A 6,109-nucleotide genomic window follows, 5' to 3' on the forward strand; every position below is an offset into this window, starting at 1 on the left:
GTTCCCTGGCCACCGGAGGAGGGTCCCACATGGTGCCCAGACCTCTCCTGCCGCCCGCTGCTCCCCTCAGCAATGTACTTGGGTCCTTCTGCCTGCTCTGCTCCCTGCTCTGGCTCTGGTGAATTCTCTCACCCTCCCGCGCTTCTGACTGTACCCAGTGCATGTATAAATAAACAAACAAATAAATAAATAAATACATGCCTCTTTAAAAAAAAAAAAAAAAGAACCCGCCCTTCTGGATTCTAGGGCCTGGTCAGATCCAGTCCCAACTCTTCCTGGCCCCACCCTCAGGACGCTCCCCTTTAGCCCCACCCTCAGAGTCCCAACCTCAGTGAAGCTGACTCCTGATAGTCCAGAACACTCTAGGAAGGACTCTCCTCTGCTTTCTCACCCATCTTCTTCTCCTGCCTCTCTGCCGGGCTGATCAGGCAGCTTGCCCCAGTTGCTCAAGCTCATTTCTCTCCTTGGATCTAGGGTTTCCCAAGGCAGTTGGAAGTGGCTCTGCTGAACTTCCCAAATCAAATATTCCTTGGATCACCCCGAAATGGACTAAGTCCCTCAAGGCCCTAATACCTTCCCTGGCCAGTCCAACCCCAGATCTGAGGTTGTAGCTGTACTGGTCCCCTTTTCTAACATCCCTTCTTGACACTAGGTATTCCAGATCCCTCAAGAACCACTGGGATCCCCAAACTGAAGCCAAGATCCTCAGGGAATGAATGGGCACTGCCCCAAATAGGGGTGGTGATAAGGACAATGGAAAAAAGCCTGTTCCATAATCCAGAGGTATCCCTGGCCTCCAGTTTAGCTGTGTGACCTTGGGCAAGCCACCTAACCACCCTGAGCTTGTTTCCACAGTTGTGCAACATGGAGAACATGTGCTTTAGTTCCTACTAAAGTTATAACCAATTCGGTCATTCAACTGCTCCAGGTCTCAGGACAGGAAGCTCACTCCGTAAAGGGCAGCTGTTGCGCTCCTGACAGTTCTAATTTCCTCACAGATACCACTTAGCTGAGGACTGCTTTCTCAGGAGTACCTCCTACCTTTTCTCCAAAAGCCCCTATAGTTCTCAATCTCCACAATCTCCAAACTCACTAGTTGCCTACTGAGTATTAAGCACCTTACTTAGTACTTGATATACATTGTTTCTTTTAATCCTCACTGTAATTCTAAGACGTAGACATTATAGGTATATTTCCATTTTACAGAAGAAAGTGAGACTTAATGAGGTTAAAAACACTTGCTCAAGGTCACAAGGCTAGTAACTGGCAGGGTTGGGATTTGAAACTAATACATGGGGCTCTAGCCCCACCCCCCAACACCTCCATCCTGCATGCCTAAAGAAGAATCCTAACCAGGAGTCCCTGCGGAGTGTACGGCGGAAGGGGGGGGCACTCAACCCCAGCACGCCCAGCGGGGGGGCCGGGGGGGGCGGACGGAGGGACAAGGAATCAGTTGGCATGTCCCGAGACTCGCAATTCCTGGCAGGCACCAGGCCCCCAGTGCTTGGGGCCCGCCCGGGGCAAGCCAGACCGCGTGGCCGAGCTCCCCCAAGTGGAGCTGCCCAGGCGGTCCCGCGCAGCCATCCCCATACTCACCCCGACTGTGGCAGTGACGAGGCCGTACCGGCTCAGGCCCGCTGCTTTGGGGACCCCGGGGTAGCCCCGGCCCGGCTTAGGGGCTGGCGACCGGGGGGCGGGTCTGAGCCGGAAAGGGGGGGGGCCCGGTAAGCTAGGGGCGGAACTTGGGAATGAATGCTTCCAGATCCTCTGCTGGCTCCTCCCCGCTTCTGCGGACCTGGACCCCCGCTCGGCCCCTGCGTCTGGCAAGCTCGCTCGCCATGCCGCTCCAGCCCCAGCCGGCGCCACTAATTCCGGCTGCGTAGGGGCAGCCGGAAGAACCCTGGACACCGGGATTTGACACGTTGAAAAGCCCCTTGTCATCTTACCTCTCAGCTGTTTTCCATCACCTGTTGAAAGAACATAAAATTCATCAGGACCTCGAATTCTCTCGTTCTTTCATTTCCAGACCCCAGCTTCTCGTACCTCCAACCCCCACTCTAGTCGAATTATCCACCATCACGCTTCGGAAACACTAAGGCCATTTTTGCTCAGCCTCTGCACCCCTTCCCAAAACTTTGCTCCCCAGAGCCGGTACCGGCATTCCAAATAAGGGAAATGCACCTTGTAGGCGGTAAGATCCGGTGAGCGCCCCCCGGGAGCTCTGGCCCAGGGCTGTGCCGGCCCGCGATCAGGAGAGGGCGCCATGTCCTCTCCAACGTAGCAACCCTCGGTCTCCATCATGAGAGGGCTGATCCCCAGAAATCAGGCCCCAGAATTCCCTGCCCACCCTGACTGACCCACATAGAAACCTGAGTGGGGGTTCTTGGCTCCCCCTAGAAGACCATCCTACCTCAACAGAGGAGGATGAAGGCAGCTGAGTAATCCCTTCTGTAGGCACAATGTAGGGTTGTCGGTGCACCCACAGTGGGTGGAGGACCTCAGGGCTAGCCACCGGATTACCAACATATTTTTCTTTTTGATTTATTTATTTATGCACACAAGAGCTGGGGTACAGGCCAGACGTGTGTGGGGTGAGAGGATTCACCAGAGACAGAGTGGGGAACAAAACAGGCAGATTGACCGAAGTACACTGCTGAGGGGAGCAGCGGACCAGCCAGGTCTGCTGCGCCATGTGGGATGCTCCCTGGCCAGCCGGGAGATGAACTCGTGCTGCAGAGACTGCGGACAGCTTCATAGGTTGCGTCTTAACCCCTTGCGCCACCAGGAAGGCCCATCAACATATTTTTCGCTTTTAATCCCCACAGTAATAATCAGCACATTTTGAACACCCTCTGTCCCAGATACTTTTCTACTTTTTGCTTGTTTTCCCATTTTTATTTATTTATTTATTATTTTTGTGGGACCCTCTCTGGCGACTGGGGAACAAACCAGCGCTGCAGAGGCTGTAGGCAGCCTCGCTGCCCAGTGCTCAACCGATGCACTACCAGGGGAGGCCCTGTTTTCCCATTTAATCCTCATAAAAACACTAAGAGATAAACTATTACCACTCACCACTCCCACTTTCCAAAGGAAAACAGAGAAAGTTAGTTACCTACACACACAACTAATCAATGTCAGAAGCAGTACTGGTTTGGCACCTGAGGTCATTCCCTTAATCACTATATACTGTTAATCCCACAAGGTAGTTATAATGACCAATTTGCAAATGGGAAAACAGAGGCTGAAACTGTATTAACTTGGCAGCACTCTTTCTCGTGCATTCACTCTGGTTCATTTACTCAGCATAGGCCCGCTCCTTGGCAGGTCCTGGACTGGGTGTGGGACCCAGTGGTATCTCTGGGCTCTGAGTCAGAAGGTGTCCTACTCTAAGAATTACTTTTATGGACTTGGAATTCTCCCCTACCCTGTCCTTTGTCCTTTATCCTTTTTCCAGGGCCAAGGAACAATAGTAACACTTTGCTAAAAGAGCCACCTCTGTTTAGTTTGGTAACTCAATTCAGGTTTTCTGCCCTGGGCTTCCCTCTTTGTCTTAGCTCCAACCCTCAGATGCCTGCTCCTTTTTCCTGTCTTGAATTCCTTGTCTGTTCCTTTGATCCTAAAAACCATTCTCTGAGGCTGGGTCCCTTTTCTCTTGCCTTCAGACCACCCCACTGCCTGGAACTTGAGGTACTGTAATCTTGCTTTTATTCTCTAGTTATCTAGGCAATTGGGCAATTTACTATGCAGCCCCAAGTCTCAGTTTCATCTATAAAACGGTTTTAATGACTATCCATATGATAGGATAGGATCCATATGTGAGAATTAAATGAGGTAATTCCTTGGCATTTTAAAAGACTGCAAATGATATTTATCATTTATTAGTATCAGTTGTCATTGACTGACTCTATTTCCTCCATTGACAATCTGAACACTATCACCTACCTTGATTTATATGAGAAAAGGTGGAAGAGTTCTTACTATATGTCATTAACTTCATGTACTCTATTTGATCCTCTTAATAAATGTAAGTTTGATGATATCCATTTTACAGGCAAAGAAGTTGAACAAGCATCTAAGCATCTAGTGCGGTATTCATTCAGTAGGCTCTCAGTGTTTGCCAAACTGAAGTCTGTCCACTGTTCAAATAGCCGTGAGCTGCTACTGAAGCTTTCTAGGATCTCCTGCTCTCCAGGTTGGTTTGCCTAGTACCTGGATACATACCTCAGAGAAGCCTGTGCCTGAAAAAGCACCACCGGCTTCCAGCTTTAGCTTCAATCTGCTCTAATCCCCTGTCTACCCACACATAGCAGATACTACAAACTGATCAGTATTTGTTTATGGGGACAAACTAGCATGGGAGCAGTGTAGAGGTGGGGAGTAGAGGAGGAGAAATGAATGTGGGATGCAGTTGTCCAAAAAAGCTGTAAGTAAGAGAGCGCCTACACTAGCTTCCTTGCTCTCCTATCTCTCCATCATCCTCCCCATTACAGCCACATTGGTTCTTCTTAAAAAGCAGATTGATTATGTCTCTACTTTTCTGCAAATTATTTAGTAATTTCCCATAACTTTTAGGATCAGGAGAAATTCATTAGTATGGTATTCAACAGTCTTCATAATCTGACCATCCTATACTCCAGTAACAACATATTTTACATTCTAGCTATACGCATCTCTTTCAGGAAGTTGTGCTCAACTTCCTCCTTATCTCCTAGAGCCTGTGACCTGTTCACCTCCCTTCTCCATAAGCAACATTAGAAGTCCATATACCTTTATTAGGGCTGACCACACGCAGTAAAATAATTTATTGCCTGCTATTTCCCCCCACCTTTCTGGGAGCTGATTTAAGGATGGTGCCCTCACCTGTTTATTTCTGAATATCTCATCTTGGCTCATCTGGGCACAATAGGAGCTCAGAAAGTATTTTTTCAGATTTAGATGAACTGGGTTCTGAAGAATTTAGATACATCAATCAAGAAGACATTTAGGGGGCCTCCCTGGTGGCACAGGTAGGTGAACACTATCACCTACCTTGATTTATGTGAGAAAAAGTGGAAGAGTATGTTCTTACTATATGTCATTAACTTCATGTACTCTATTTGATCCTCTTAATAAATGTAAGTTTGATGATATCCATTTTACAGGCAAAGAAGTTGAACAAGCATCTAAGCATCTAGTGCGGTATTCATTCAGTAGGCTCTCAGTGTTTGCCAAACTGAAGTCTGTCCACTGTTCAAATAGCCGTGAGCTGCTACTGAAGCTTTCCAGGATCTCCTGCTCTCCAGGTTGGTTTGCCTGGTACCTGGATACATACCTCAGAGAGGCCTGTGCCTGAAACAGCACCACCGGTACCTGGTTAAAGACAGTGCTGTCAAGCTATTTCCAGCCACTGCAGCATGAGTTCCATCCTGGGACCGGCCAGGGAGCTGACCCACATGGTGCAGTAGACCTCTCCTGTTTCTCCCACTACTTCCCTCAGCAGTGTATTTCAGTACATCTGCCTGTTCTGGTGAATTCTCTCACCCACCCACCCTCACCCCCTATACATCTGGCTTACACCCTGGTTCTTGTATGCATAAATAAATAAATCTTTAAAAATTAAAAAAAGAAGAAGACATTTAGGAACTGCAAGAAATGTCTTTGAGAAATACTGCTGGGGCTGGGGGGTTGGTAGAGGCAGAGTCATAGATGGTACCAAGGCTTCAGTTTCAGGCCAAACTTTATCCTTGCCTCCTGCACAGCCTCAGCAAAGTCTTCCTAGGTTGAGGAGGAGTTGTTCATTGTTCTTCCCAGAGATCTTTTTCATGGTCAAGACATTCTTCCTGGATGGCTTTAAATTACCCACACAATGCTCACCCATCTTGCTCTAATCCCACTCTGCCTCAAATAGTAATTAAAATTTCATTGTTTAGTAGACCTTTCTTTGGCTCCATTTGCATCCCCAGATACACTGAGTTCTTTCCTGCTCCCACATCTTTGTTCTTTCTGTTCATCTGGCCTGAAATTTCTTTTCCTCTCACTATCCTTCCTAGAAAGGGTTGGTATGATTAGCATGATACCTTAGTAAGTTAGGAATGTATATGGTAATTTCAAGGGAGAGCTCTAACTGCAT

Source organism: Talpa europaea, assembly GCF_964194135.1.
Source record: "Talpa europaea genome assembly, chromosome: 1".
In the NCBI taxonomy this organism is placed as follows: domain Eukaryota; kingdom Metazoa; phylum Chordata; class Mammalia; order Eulipotyphla; family Talpidae; genus Talpa; species Talpa europaea.